The 15938-nt window shown below is 44.8% G+C and overlaps 1 protein-coding gene across 3 annotated transcripts in view; it reads left to right on the top strand.

Moving 5' to 3' along the window:
- Positions 1 to 15938, top strand: part of Nckap5 (NCK-associated protein 5) — a 913274-nt gene that overhangs the window by 71689 nt on the left and 825647 nt on the right. The window contains exon 1 of one of the 3 annotated variants that reach the window (XM_039091162.2): positions 7973 to 8219. The exons of the other annotated variants lie outside the window; for them this stretch is intronic. The gene's annotated coding sequence lies outside the window, so the exon portion shown is untranslated. Of the gene's footprint in view, positions 1 to 7972; positions 8220 to 15938 lie in introns of those variants that run through there. 3 annotated transcript variants of the gene reach the window in all.

Here is a 15938-nt window from a genome sequence, read left to right as displayed (position 1 = left end):
GGGGAATCCACACAGGCAGCCCAGCCTCATCTGGTCCTTTGTCCTGACACCTCAGCCTCAGGCTTGACAGGGGACCTTTGCAGCCATTTCTCTTGCTATTCCAGGGCGGTGTGGTTGGAGACTGTCTTCAAAGAACTCTCTCTCTCTCTCTCTCTCTCTCTCTCTCTCTCTCTTCTCTGTAGGAAGATCTTTTTTGAAAGGATCCTTTAAGAATACCCTTTCACACAAGATGAGTATTCCCAATACAAAGGTGATTTTTTTCAATATTAAAGTGTCTAGTAACTAGAAAAAAAAAGGAACTCGTGTGTCTCTGTATCAATATGTGTGCTGTGTCTGTATATATATATATATATATATATATATACATATATATATATATATATATATATTTGTACATGTGTCCGTGTCTATGAGTGTCTGTGTGTATGTCTGTAGAGATGTGTGTCTGTATGTGCCTGTGTCTGTGAGTGTATTTGCATGTGTTTATTTCTGTATGTGTATATTTGTCTCTTTCTGTGTCTGTGTCTCTGTGTCTGTCAGTCTGTCTGTGAGTGTGTATTCCTATGTGTGTGTTTGTGTCTGAATGTGTGTACACATGTTACACAATGTGTGTTTGTATGGATCTCTGTGCGTGTGTGTCTGTGTGTGTGTGTGTGTGTGTGTGTGTGTGTGCGTGCGTACTCTTCTAAAAAGCAAATGGAAGAAGAAAGAAGAAGAGGCAGGCCCTCCTCCAGCACAGTTTCCAGCAGCCCCTGACCTGCCAGCCTCTTCTCTCCCCAACTCACTATTGTCTTCTAACTTGAGAAGCTTTGTGGGCATTAAAGGGCAAAGCCAGGGGCTGGCTGAGAGGCCCAGGACTCTGATGGCCATTTGAGCAAATGCAGGCAGGGAGGCTGTCCCATGGTTCCCCAGGGCAAGTCAGAGTGGCCCTGCCTCCTTCTAGGACATCTTTGAGCAGGACATCTTTGAGTAATTCTCTGATTCTGGCTGCTATGGGGCCATTGTGAGCAGGTGGGGGCAGGGGTGATTAAGGCCCTGAACCTCAGTGCAGTCCAGGAACTATGGAGACAGACTGTCAATGTTATTCAGACCAGGCTTTAGTGAAGGCCCCAGTCCCACAATAGGCTGGGGTTCTCCCAGGGAACGGCCGGCAGCTGCCCCAGCCTCTTCCTTCCCTCAGTGTGATGCAGCTGACCTGTAACGATCTGTCCATATCTGGCGAAAATCAAACCCAGGATCCTTTTCTTTAGATGATCACTGGCCACATATTGGTTGCTTTCTCCTTTTTCACCCCAGCAGATCCTTTGTGGCTTCCCCTGCTTCTGGTAGATTCCATTTTCAGGTTAAAAGATGGGCAACTCACAGCTTAGGTTAATGAATTTATGACAAACCTCTGAAGCAGCACTGTTGGGCTCTGGCTAGATGACTGGCTATGGCCACGCATGGGATCTATGTAAAATCCTAGTTAAGAGACAAGAATGCCCCCACCCCACCCCACCCCTGCTGCCCACCAGCCCATTCCCTTTCCCCCCACCTTCTCTTTCCCAGCCCTTTTTATTTGGGGCGAGCAAAGTAGTTAAAAACGTCAAACTCACAGTATGCACTGTCAACAACACAATGAGAGGACTGAAATAAAATCCTTCAAGTTCACAGTGATACTTTATACTTACATTGGGCCTTTCATCAAGAGCCTTCCAGTGTTTGAGCAAGCATTAACCCCTTCTTTGCCTACTGGGGCCATACCCAGCACCTCATACCAGGAGAGAAGACTACTGACTAAGGAGGTTAACTCTTTTACTTGGAAGGAACATCCGATCCCAGGCAGATTATCAAAGATTTTCATCTCTCCAGTCATCTGTCCTCTCTCTGACTGTCCTCAGTGCCCTGTTTGTGTCACCAACCCAATAAACATGGCACATGCATTGAGGACACCAGCAAGGAGCCTCTACTCGTCCAATAGTGAAAGAGAAAGCATCTGGAAGCATGATCTTTGATAAATCACTACGTGAGTAACCTGAAGTTACAGGACTTGGCCTCCTGACCTTTACTTTAGGGTTTGCTGTCCTTTTAGTTTCATTTATGAATGTGGGCCACATAACATCTGCACTCACCGAAGCCCATGAACATCTTTATCCAAGTATCCTTGGGGCCGTTGCTTGGTACCCATCTCAGCTTTTCCCAGCTGTATTTTATGTAACTGCTTTGTGCCAGCGATAATCTGTGGTGGGAAATGGGTACCAGGAGATGCATGGACTGCGGTATTCTTTCCTAGGGAACCTGCCTACCTCTAGATGGTTCTGTGTTATCCACACCTGATTATAGACCAGAATGTCGTGGTTTTGTAACCAGTGCTTCTCCAAATGCATCCAGGGAACCACATGAGCAGGATAAGGAGCTGTGTGCTCATCACGAAGATTCTCAAAGCCTCCAGAGATTTCTCTTCTCCAAAGCACACCAATTTCCTTGGTGTTTCTTGGCCAAAACTTACAGTCTCATTTGCTTCCCATTTCTGATTATGTCAATTTCCAAGTTAGACTGGCAGGACATAGGCTGTTCCTTAAGCCTTTAGTAGAACTGTTAGACACTTGAGGAAAAATACACACTGAAGCATCAGGGGCACACTAGTTCCAGAGAGATGCTTGAGAAATGGCTGTGTGGGGGATAAAGGTGTAGAGGAGGATCTGGAGGTAGGCACTCACCCTACGGACATGCTCTTTGTAGGTCTCTTGAGCTATGGCGTCACCACCAGGAAGCAGCCTGTAGAATCTTCAGCTGTTTGTCACACTGTGCCCATCTGAGCACCATCTTTGATTTTTAGGAATTTTGCAGTCGACGACAAAACATGTCCGTGTAAAGATTCCAATGTAAGACACGGTAAAGGAAACAGTTGAATCTTCCTGTCATCGTAGGCCTAGTGGCCCTTGACAGGTGAATGTAGGCCTGAGAGGAGAGAAGACATTTCCTGAGGAGGGCTTGGGATGCAGGAGCAGCAGTGGTTCAAGCCCCTCAACAGGTAGAGGTAATTTGTGCTGCTGCTGCACAAAGTCAGGAGATATATTACTATTTAACCCTGGCTTGGGAAAGCCTGATTCATGTAATAATCAGATGACTCCAAATTTTCATTTAAACAGAATACAGCCTAAAGTCATGTCTTAAGTAGGCTGTAAAAGAAAATTAATATCCATGGGGGTGAGGCGATGTCCCAGTGGGCAAGAGTGCTTGCTGTGCAGATGAGTTCAAATCCCCAGACCAGAGTAAAATAATAATAATAATAATAATAATAATAATAATAATAAGCACAAACAAATGAACAAAACAAACAAATTAAAAAAAAACAAAACAAAATACCTTAGGTAGCTGTATGCACCTGTACAGACTGTGGCACCAGCTCTGGTGTGGGGATGGAGTGTCACAGGAGGCTCGCTGGGGCTTGCTGGACAATTAGCCTAGACAAAAACAAAACAAACAAACAAACAAACAAAACCCAAAACCAATGAGCTGCAGATTCCTGTCTCAGAGAAAGAAGGCAAGGAGCAATAAAGAAGGAAGGAGAACATTGTCTGTGCTTCACTGCCTTCTGCATACATGAACATAAAAGCATGTAAGTAAGCATTGCCAAGCATGGGGCCATATAATCTCAGCACTCTGGAGAAAAAGGTTTCCTGATCTTTAGGAGTTTGAGTCCAGTCTACATAGTGAGTTCCAGAGCAGCCAGAGCTGCAAAAAGGGACTCTTTCTTAAACACAAACAAGTAAGTTATATAAGCACAAGCATCTGTGCACATGTATAGACAACACACACACACACCATGCACACACACATACACACACGTACACAGAGACACATACACACCACACACACATACACCACACACACACATATACACACCACACACACATATACCACACACACCACACACACATATACACACTCATACACACCACTCACACACACCACTCACACACACCACACACACATATACATACACACACATACCACACACACACATACACACAGGCACACATACCATGCACACACACATACACACCACACACACATACACACCACACACACATACACACCACACACACATACACACCACACACACATACACACCACACACACATACACACCACACACACATACACACCACACACACATATCACACACACACACACACATTCCTTTCTCAATAGAAAAAAAACACACAAGAAATATTCTTTTCCTTCCTTCCTTCCTTCCTTCCTTTCCCTCTTCCATCCCTCTGTCCCTCTGTCCCTCCCTCTCTTACTTTCTCCCTCCCTCCCTTGCATCCTTGTTTGCTTCCTTTGTGGTTTTGAGAGCACTGCAGACCTGACATAGGTCCTCACTGTGGAGTAGAATCATCTCTCTGTATGCTTTCCCTACAGGACTGGAAGCAGCACCTAGAACCCTGTTTTACCTTTGGGAAATTTCCAGCTCTTCTTTTTCTTGGGCTTCCCCTCCCCCATATTGTAGGGAAAATTATCTAATCATCTTTGACTAAACTGACTATATTCTAGAACCTCTAGAAGCTTGGAGAATAGATAGACCTGGGTTCCACATCACCAATCCAGGCCACTGAAAAAAAAAAAAACGCCAAGTCCCTCCCTAATAGTGACCCCCCGAGCCATCTTTCCAGCCCAGTTATCTTAACATTCACTGTATGTAGACTTTTCTCACACTTTCTCTCTGGAGGTGCCATCATGTTAGAGCAGCTACAGAAAGGAGCAGGTCAGACCTGTGTAACCGCAAGTTTTCTGATATCTGCCTGTCCAGCTCACTGGCAACCAGTCAACCAAACCAAAGTCACTCATGCTTGTCTCTCTTAAAAAGCTGTATGTCAAAAACACTGCACAGGGGAAAGCCTTCCATGTCCCAAACACTTAACTCTAATCACTTTATAAGGTAGATGGAGTCCAAGGGGGAAGGAGTTGGTCTTTAAATCAAAATAGAAGACTTAGAACTTAGTCTTCATTGTTTGAGGCAGGGTCTCTCATTATTCACCACTTTGTATACCAAGATAACTGATTGATATAGTTAACCAAGGTAACTAGATTTTGAGGATTGCCTCCTTTCTTGCTATGGTGGGATTACAGATGTGTGCTGGGATTACAGATGTGTGCACTAGCACATCTAGCTTTATGTGGGTCTTTTGGATGCAAACTCAGATCTTCACAATTCCATGTCAATAGTTTAGACCACAAAACCCCTTCCTCGGTCTACCTGTTGGATCTTTACTGATCATCTGAATGTCAGACACTTGGTAAAGAAACAGCATGGTTATATTGAGATGCAGTCTAGAAATTGTATCGTAATCAAACTCCTTTTTACTGTTATTGGTTGATTAGTTGGTGGTTGATTTGTGAGTGTGCATGCATGCATGCATGTGCCCATGTGTGTGCATGCACACACTCATACTAGAACCCATGTGTGGAGACCAGAGGACAACTTGCCAGAGTCAGTTCTCTTTTTAAAACTATTTGAGTCCTAGAGGTGGAACTTAGGTTGTCAGGAGGTTGGTGGCAAACATTTTTTTACCTGTTGATCTGTCTCGCCAGCCCTCATGATTTTATTATATTATCATCTCAAATATAAAATAAGAAAAGGATACAATGACAAAAACATCATTCATAACGACACAAATGGAAGCGATCTTGGGTGGAGGAGGTCACACTATACAATTAGGAGTGAAAATTCTCCTCCTTCACTTCCCATGAGTGAGTGTCCATTGCTAACAATGGCCATTGTTCCTTGAGTCCGGTACCAAATTCTCTGCTGCTCCCTTCCATGCTCATTCTGCAGCATCAGTGGGCTCTGCCCCTGGAGCACAGCTTCCTTAGTTTGTTCCTTCTCCCATTCCTACACACACAACCTATTTCTACCTCGGTAGACTGCAAAGGACAACAGGGGGAACACATCTTACTTCACTTAGTGAGCATATTTGATGGTTCACAGAATTGCTGGGTTCAGGAGTTTATGTTCTTTATGAACTGTTTTAAAATTTAATTAATTAATTAACTTGGTAATGAGGTCTAATATAGTCCAGACAGGCCTCAACTCACTGTGTAGCCAAAGACATGAACTTGAACTTCTGATTCCCTTGCCTCCACTTCCAAAGTGTTGGGATCATGGACGTTCACCCGTAGGCTAGGTTTCAATGCTGGGGATCAAAGCCAGCAGGTCATGCTTGCCGGGCAAGCACTCAACCAACTGAACCATATATCCAGCTCTTTGTAGGTAAGTCTACCTGGTAACATTGTCTTAAAGATCCGCTAGAGACAGATGAGACACGTTTTCCTTGATTCTTATATGAAATTAGCATATTTGAGGGTCTCAAGAGCCTACCCGAATCAGTAGTCAGTTGCTATTCTTGGAGAAAATCGATTTCAGAAGTGGAATGAGCATGACTGGAAGCAGGGAGCTAGATGTGAATCATTGTTTTCCAAGGCAGGGAGAATTCTTAGTCTAAACATAGACCCCCAGCCCCTGAGATCTGCTGCCCTCCTTCCTGTCTCCACCCTTAGGGACCTCCCCACTGCATTCTGTTCAGGATTCCCTATAGCTGTGACCCGGACATAAACAAATAAACAGCACTTACCAGACAACTGCTGCTCTTAATGACTTTCAAAGTGGGCTGGGGAGACACGCATGCAGATGGAAAAACAAAAACCTAAAAATACAAGTCAGTATATAAAAAGCATCCAATACATATAAATAGCAAGCTTCAGTACAGCAGGCCCAGGAGGAAGGCTGGGCATTCGGGCTTCACGGGAGGGACTCAGGTTGGATTTGTAGACCATCTCTAGGTGGAGGCTGGACCTGGCAGAAAGCAACTAGAAAAGTCGCAAGAACCAGCAGACAGAAGAGATGGACAGGAGAGGGAAGCACAGAGCAAGGAAGCCTCACTTTTATTTTGATGGCTGAAAGGAAGTGGAATTAACAGGTTTGTAGGGACATGTGGCAGCCGTTCAACTTCATTTTATTTCTATTTTAGTATAAAGTAGTGTACATATGTGTGTGTGGGGGGGGTCACATGCACTCACATACAGGATTGTCACCACTATCAGAGGACAATTCTGTAGAGTCAAAGGTCCTCAGGTTTGAGGGGCAAATGCCTTTCTTCCCTTGCTGAGTTCCCTTGCTGGTCCGCTTTACTTTTTATATTAGTTGATTTTTAAATTTTATTTTCTTTGCTTTACTTTTAAATTTCATTTAAATGTTGAGCTTTAATTGTATTGTATTTAACTTTTAAAACTGTATTCTATTGATGATAGTGAAAATACACATTCACGATAGTGGAAATACACTTTCCATTACAATATTGAGACTCACAGAAACCCTTCCGGCATTCTGCCCAGGAAAACAAACGAAACAAATTGCGTCTTCGCAAACGCACACAGAATTTTGCCTTCAGGTTTGTGGGAGCCCTTCCTTTCATTCCAAGTTGGAAAACTTCAGTCTCAAGAGTTTATTGTAGAAAGTTGCAAATCATGACACTCCCCCTGAAAGAAACGTTAGCCAGGTAGGGAGCGCGAGGTAAGACTTGCAAGGAAACTCAAGACCTGGCTAATCCCCACGTACTTGTGAATCATCCAGCTCCACAGAGGAGTTGGAGCAGGTGGCCGCCTTGCCTAGCACTTCAAACTGTCCCCAAGCGCCTACTTCTGCTGTCTATTCAGCTTCGTCCGCTAGAGAGAGGGTCCTCTCACTTTTTCAGAGCAGAGAGAAGCCAGGCTGCTGGGTTAACTTGACTCCATGGGGGTCACTCCATGCACGCATCTCTGGAATCCATTCCCAGACGCCGAATTCATTGCAGAGGAGATCCTTGGCCTCCCCACCCCCTCCTTTCTTTTTGACAGTCAGTTAATAAAGACTCAACAGTAAGCAGCTCCCAGTGATGTCATCTGGGACTTTGTCCACAGCGCCTGTATTTACAAGCTCGCAGCAACCACAGAGCCACAGCCCCAGGCTTCCAGGTCTCTGCAAACTCGCCCTGGATCCCAGGCTGGATCGCTGGCTCCGTGTGGCAGATCTTCAAGAAAACCCAGACTCCTTCTTCCAAGTGTATTTTTGAATGCTTCGCAAGTAAACAGGATCACAGCCGGCGGACAGCGCTGGAGAGACGCTGTGGGAGCTTTGCAGTTCCTGGCTCCGGGACCTTGTGATTTCCATTCATCAAAGGGAAGAGCTCGCTCCAAGTAAGACTCGTGGGATTTAACAAAAAAACAAACAAGCAAAACAAAACAAAACAAACAAAGCGAAGATCTTGTAACACTTTCCCTCTGATGTTTCTAGCTTGCTTTCCGTTTAAAATGAGATGCTGTTTATGCATTACTGCAGGCTCTCTTGAAGCCACAAGTATGCATTTGTTCAGAGTAATTATAGCCCTCTCAACTTAGGGTTTCGCGGGGAAGGAAGCTAGCCGCTAACAGGACTGGGAATTCGGAAGGGGGTCCTACTCCTAAACTGATCCTTCACTTTTTGTAGTGGGTGGGTGGTTTGTTGTTTTCTGTTTTAAAACAAATGCCAGCTAACCAAGCAAGACAGTTAAGTTGACCTGAGAAAGTTTGCAGGAAATTCTAGGACTTTAAAAACTGAATGTGAGTGTGCGCTTGGAGAGAGACACCTGCTTCCTCTAGGACTCTTTTTGCGCGTTATGGATTTTAATATGAGCAAGCTGGCTTTCAGTTCATTCCATGCAACTGTTACGTCTCCTTAGTACCAGTCTCCCTCTCTATCTCCTGCAGACTTTTCTTTCCTCTTCTTTCTTCTCCTGCCTCCCTTTTTCTCCCTTTTCCATTTCTCCTCATCTCCCTTCCCCCCACTTCATTCATTTTCAGCCATCTCAGAACTGGAAACTCCTCTGCAACTCAAGTCTGTCTATTCTGGCCCCTCCCCCAGTGTCCCATGGAGAAATGCTGGGTGCTCTGATGAACTCATGATGGGAGCCTGCCCAGTTCATGTCCCACTGACTAAGTACAATTTTGACACCACTGTCTGTGGCAAGGGCCTCTCCCCATCTTTCTCTTTCCCCCAAAGCGCTTTAAACTTTTCAGACATTCTCTGGGGTTCCAGCAAGGAGAACCTGTAGAGGGTGATGCCAATTCAGGCAGGAGCGTCCCTTTTTTATTCAGCCTGCAAGGGACACACAGCTCAGTAAACTATTGCCTGGAAGTTCTGCTTAAGCATCCTGTGAACTTGCCTTGCAGGGGTTTCCTGCTCTGGACAGCAGCTCAGACTCGTGCTGGTAGCAAATCTCAGCTGACTGCTGCCCTCCACCCTCCACCCTCCACCCCTGACAGCTCAGGACTGACTGGCAAGAAGTGGCTGTCGGCTTGTTAGCTCCTGCAGGAGAACCCCATGACTCATTCTGTGAGACTGGCTTTCTCCTGAATTCAGATGCTCTGTCAGCACCCCAGGAGCCTGTGAAGTGACAGCCTTCATGCCTTTCCCCTGGGCAGTCAATATGGAAAGGTCTTAGCAGTCTGCGGCTATTTTCTATGGACTCCTACCCACCTCCTGCCTCCCGGACAACCCCCCCCCCCAGTTCTCCATCAAAACATGCTCAGCTTGTAGCATGCCCTATGTATTATGACTCCATATTCCTTGTAGAATTGTGTTTTACATCAAAGAACCTGTTACTAAAGATTGTTCGTTACCTGTGTTCTCCCCTTTATGAGGCAAGGTTTCATGTAGCTCAGACTAGCCTTGAACTCCATATGTAGCCGAGGATGGCTTCCAGCCCCTAAATTATAGACATGCTAGTCTTATGACGTACAGGACATTGAACCGGGACTTCCTGCATGCTAGATCACTATTCTACCAGCTAAACTCCATGCAGCCCCAGAAGAAAACACTCGTGGAAAGGCCTCCGACAGAGCCCTGCTGGAGAACCTACTAGAATCTGAACCCTACACTCAGCCCAGCAAGCACTTAGAACAGAAACAAGATCCACGGGTGGTACCTGTGCCTTCTTGTAGGAGTGGGGCTCAGTGCAGGTGTACGGATAAAGGGGGGCTGGCAAAGAGAACATTCCTGTTTTGGTTTTGGCTCTGGTTACCTGTCTTTAACGTCTCTGTTCCTTATCGTTTAGCTAGCAAACTGAGGGAAGCCCTGTGATTACTTTAGGGAATGGCCCAAAGGCAAGAAGGTCAGCCACCGCAGCTGAAAAAGTCCAGACGGCTTTGCACAGGGCATGCTGGAATATCTGTGTTGATTCCCAAGTCTTACACTCTTCCTGTCCAACCTCTAAGCTTTAAACTTCCTTCTGAGTCACTTGCATTTCTTCCTTCCCCTCCATAGTGAGGGTTTCCCACTGTTTTATTGTTGATTTCTCTTAGCCCATCTTTCCCTTCAGCCAGGGTCCCAGAATCCCATTAACTCCCAGTCAGCTCTAGTTTCTTTTGCTTCTGGACCTTTTTGTCCTGATTGGGACACCATCAGAGAGCTTCTGCAGACACTCTGGGTGCGTGTGATAACGGCATAGGTGATTAAAGTGTTTTCTACCCACCTTTGCCACAAGGCTTGGGAGTTTCTGGTCACATTGTCTTGAGAAACTGTGAGGCAGAGAGACAGAGGGGTTGTCCCCAGGCTGGGCTGCCCTTATTCATGCCCTGCCTCTAACACCTGCTCCTTGTGACCCCTGATAACTTGCTAAACTTCTCTGTTCCGGTATCCTGAAAATGTGCAATATAAGCACGGCTTCTTCCTAGGAGGATGAGGAAGGATATCACAGGGCCTAGGAAGACGGCTTAGTGGGTTAGAACACGTGCTCGGCAAGCATGCAGACTTAGGTTTGGAATCTCAGCAGTCACCTGAAAGACCAGGCATGGACATATGCACCTGTAAACCAGGTGCTTCAGGGACGGAGTTAGGAGATTGCTGGGGCTTGCTAGTGACTAGACTAGCCCCAGGCTCAGTGAAAGAGCCTGTTTGGAGAAGGTGGTGAGGGACAAACCAGAAAATGTAACATTCTCCTCTGGCCTTCGGAGTGATCACCAGTGTAAGTTCCCATTCATGCATCTGGGCATACACCCATGCTACACTCAGATAGATTCATATATACAGACATGAACACATGAACAATACACACATGTATACAATACATATTATATATTAATTATAAATATTATATCATATATACATAAATTTATAGATTACACAATATCAATTATATAAAATTATATATAACACATAAAGTTACATACATAATAATCATTGTATTTTATATAATTGATTCATATATAATATGTAAAATATTATTTTATTCATTATATAATTATAATAATTAGCATATTAAGTATAATCGCTCATATAGTAAATAGTTTCAAGCCTTACCACACATGCAATAACTGCCCACAGGCATCACACCTATGCATATATGTACTCATTCATATTTACAGCTTTAACACGAATCACAGAATGCGGTATTTATCACTTACTGAAGTGGTCTTTAGTTACCTTTTTCACATGTATGCCCCTTTCCAGACTTAAGAATTTAGAGCAGAAGCCATTGGTGATCTTGTTTAGGAAATTTTCCCCAGTGCCCATGTGTTCAAGTCTCTTCCCCACTTTCTCTTCTTTTAGTTTCAGTGTATCTGGGTTTATTTGGAGGTCCTTGATCCACTTGGACTTGAGCTTTGTACAGGGCGATAAGAATGGATCAATTTGCATTCTTCTACATGCTGACCTCCAGTTGAACCAGCACCATTTGTTGAAAATGCTATCTTTTTCTCACTGGATGGTTTTGGCTCCTTTATCAAAGATCAAGTGACCATAGGTGTGTGGGTTCATTGCTGGGTCTTCGATTCTATTCCATTAAATCTTCCAGGTGGGGGTCATAAGTAGGTATAGTTAGAGATTCAGGTTATACAGATGGAGCTCACAGTTCAGCTATTGGGAGCTCCTATCTGGTGGCAGAATGTTCTGGACCGGAATGCTCCTTGGCACTTCGAATTCATCCCCCTGTGGTTGGCCTACGGCACCTCCCTTTTTTCAGGCCTTTGTGCTTCCCATCCTAGGACCAAGTTTTCTTCCCTCCCTCCCCACGGTCAGGTGTCCCATGTCCCATGTATAAGTGTGCTCATTGGCTTTACCGCTTAGCCTTTGTGTTTCTTGCCTCTTAGAAGCTAAGGTCTGCTATGCCTGTTCCTCCTGCCTTTAGTAGATGTGCATTGAGCCCACGAGTGAATATTGTTTCCCAAGTTCCTCCATTCCCACTAAACTCCTCAGTCTGGATTTTTTCTCATGACACCATCTTGGAACCATTCCTAGTTCTCCTCCTTGCTCAAGCCACGTCTCCCTCCCACTTCAGGGAGAAGTCTGCAGTCTTTCAGCCCATCTGCGATTCTGTCTGTGCTTGCTGCTGTCCAATGAAGTGATCACACCTGGTGAGAGTCAGACTTTCTCAGGACACCTAATTGCTGTAGCCCCATTTAAAATGGTTAGGACAGCTCAGTGCTTAGGAACACTTGCTGCTTTTCTGGGGAATCCGGGTTTGGTTCCCAGCATCATATGGGGACTCTTGCAACCCCCATTAGCTACAGTTACATAGGATCCCTTGACCTCCTTTGGCCCCTGCAGGCAAATGCATTCACCTGTATAAACTCACACAGACACCACACACACACACACACACATACACACACACACACACACACACACACAAATTTAAAATGTAATAAATATTTTTAAAATGCTCAATGTAAGGTTTTTTAAATCTATTTTTTAAATTTCACATTTACCATTGAATTCTAGTGAGTTTGTGGTTGGAATCATGAACTGAAAAATTGTGATTCAGTGCATAATCCAGTACGGCACCCAGTCCATATCAGAGGATAGGAAAAAAGCATGAATACGTGGTTGGTGGGCACTGTGACAGCATATTAAGCTGTTTCTTTCCTACACGCATGATGAGTCATTCCCCAGCTAAGCCCTGTGTGGTTTCATGTGTGATTTCCATGTGTGATCTCATTAAGACTCTTACTTGAACACCCAAGGGAAGAAAACTGAGGTTCAGAGCATCCGAGTACTGTACACAGTACATATGGGTAATAAGGAGAGTCCAGCTTCAAGCCTGAGGCTCCCCTCACCTCTCAGTGTGGTTCTTTGTGGGTGTGCAGGACTGATTGCCTTAAGAGTCTCACCTGGAGTCCCCTGTAAGTCATTCCCATCTGCCCTAGTCCTGTCCTGGAACACTGATAAATCAGATGAACACATCTACGTGCCAGCCAGGTGAACCAGAGACATGTTCTTGTCTTTAGAATTATCAGAAGCCAATGCCCAGTCCTTTGGTGGTATGTGTCACCACAGCCAAGAGTCACATGTACCATGGATCAGGTGATCATTAGTTTCGCCCTTCAGCCTCTGTGGGTCACGAGGACAGACCTATTTACTATCACTCATCCATGAATGTACAGTGGATTAGCTCAAGTTTATGGTTCTGAATGTCAAGCTCGCTTACATTCTTGGCCCGGGTGTTTGTAGGTTCATCTTGGCCAACTGATAGCAGAGAGATCAGATTCAAAACTAAAATTATAAGTAGTCCTAGGTTCCTTCTAAGGTGACTCTGCAGACACGGTTCACCACGGCAGTAGTACTTTATGGAGACAGATCTTTCAATCTTGAGACAGGGCCTCTTGTGTCCTAGGCTAGCTACAAACTATGCTGTGGAGCCAAGGGTGACCTTGAACTCTTGAACGTTTTGTTTTCAACTCCTCGTGCTGTTGCAGGTGTGTGCGCACCACCACACCCAGTTTATAATGTGTTGGGAATGGAATCTAAGCATTTATGCGTGACAGGTGAGCATTCTACCCACTAAGCCCCATTCTCAGATCGCAGTTTGCCCTTTACATACATACAAAGATACAGAAGCTTACCTGCCTATTGGTTTATCTGTTAATCCATCCATAAACATTTCTGTGTGTTCCAAGGTATGTATGTACCTTAGAGTGGAGTTGTGACCATTCTACAGATGTTCTGATTTGGTTAAAGACAAAACAAAACAATTACAAGTAAGATTTATGAAGCATACATGGTTCGCTTCCCCCTAAGCAGTGCACCAGAGTCTTACCTGTGTGGAGGTGGTCTACCAGAGACTGGGGTATATTTTATCAGGGTGCAAAGTTGGTTTGGGATGCATCAAACTTTGATGGTTGTTTGTTTGTTTGGGGTTGTTTGCTTTGGTTTTTGTGTTTTGGATAAAGGTCTCAGGGAGCCTGTTCCAGCTTCAAGCTCACTGTATAATGAAGGTGACCTAGAACTACTGATCTACCTGTTTCCCCTACCAAGTGCCGGGATGGCAGGTGTGCAAAACCATGCCCAATGTAGGTGGTGCTAAGGGGGCAAGCCAGGACCTCATATGTGCTAAGCAATTGTTTTACCAACTGAGTCACATCCCGTGACCCTGAAAGCAGATTTAAACAGTCAGGAAGGTTTAGACTGAACACCGAGGAAAATCACCGGGCTGTATAGACACGAGTAACACAACAAGCACATTCTTTCTCCATTTTCTATCCTTACAAGATCTATTGCCTTTAGAATTTCAGATGCCCAACTGCACTTCCTTAGCAGATGAAAGACTACGTCTCTTGGGTGCACAGAACATGACCCACACGTTTACCATACCTCAAAACGCACTTGTCTAACAAACTATGTCCTGTCAGTTTGGAAGCCTCAATTATACTAGGTACTTCCCCATTGTTCCATCAATTAATCCTGGTATTTTTCAGCGTAAGAAACCTGATCCCTCCTCTTAGAAATAAACATGACTGGATTAGTGAGTCCCTTGAATCGACTTTGGATGCATGGTGAGAATCCAGTGGACTGGGTTCAGGAGTAAAGTTTCAAGTCTGTTTGGGAGCATAAGCCCGGATAATAACACAGCCTATGAATATGATGGTGCTGAATGAAAGAAGAGCTGTTATTTCTGAAATGTGGGAACAAGTGTTACTGTCAATTGCCTGTCTGACAAACTGCCCCACAAAGACTACACGTTTCATTTGGTAAATTGAATCTGGAAGCATAGACCTGATCCAGACCTGTTCAAACGATACCCCAAATCATTCTATTGTCTGTGGTTACTGTGTCTTACACACTTCAAGACTCAACTTAGTGGCCCAGGGAGATGGCTCAGTGGATACAGCACTTGCTGAGGAAGCAGTGGGACCAGGGTTTGGGTCACCAGAACCCACATAAATGCCAGATGAGCATAGTGGCCTCTCTGTGATTCCAGCCTCAAAGGGTGGAGACAGGATGCTGGAGGAAGTCAGTTAGGGAGGCTAGCCATATTGGCAAGCTCTGGGTTTGTCTGGGAGGCCCTGACTCAATGAGTAAGGTAGAAGATCAATGGAGGTTGAGTTCCAATAGCAAGTGGGTTTCTTTGCACACAGGAACACACATGCACACACATGCACACACATGCACACATATGCACACATAGGTGTATGTATAAAGGCAAAATGACCAACTGAGAAAGCAGAGCAATACTGAAAGTCATAGGTAGCTGCATGCTTTCCCGCGTGTGACTTTCAGAACTAAGGGACAGTCCACAGGGCTGATAATGAGTGACTTGGGATTCTCCCATCTCATATTCCTCACTGCTCCTCCACACCCCATTCCTCAGACATGTTCTTTGAACTGCTTTTTCAGCTGTTTTCCCCCATTTAAATTTTTGCTTTATTAGCATATATTATTTTTATGTGACAATGATTTTCCTCTCCCACTCCCACTAATCCCCCTTTGCACCACATCCCCTTCTAATTTCATGTCTTATAACTTCCTTCCTTCCTTCCTTCCTTCTTTGGGGTGTGGTGATTTGGAAGCATGTTTCATTAGGGTTGCTCACAGGCGCATGGACAACTAACTTATCAGTGGTTACACCACTGAAGAAAACGTCTCTCCCTCCACCAGTGACCATT

This window comes from Rattus norvegicus, chromosome 13 (genome assembly GCF_036323735.1).
Source record: "Rattus norvegicus strain BN/NHsdMcwi chromosome 13, GRCr8, whole genome shotgun sequence".
NCBI lineage: Eukaryota > Metazoa > Chordata > Mammalia > Rodentia > Muridae > Rattus > Rattus norvegicus.
This window is presented reverse-complemented; position numbering and strand designations above follow the sequence as displayed.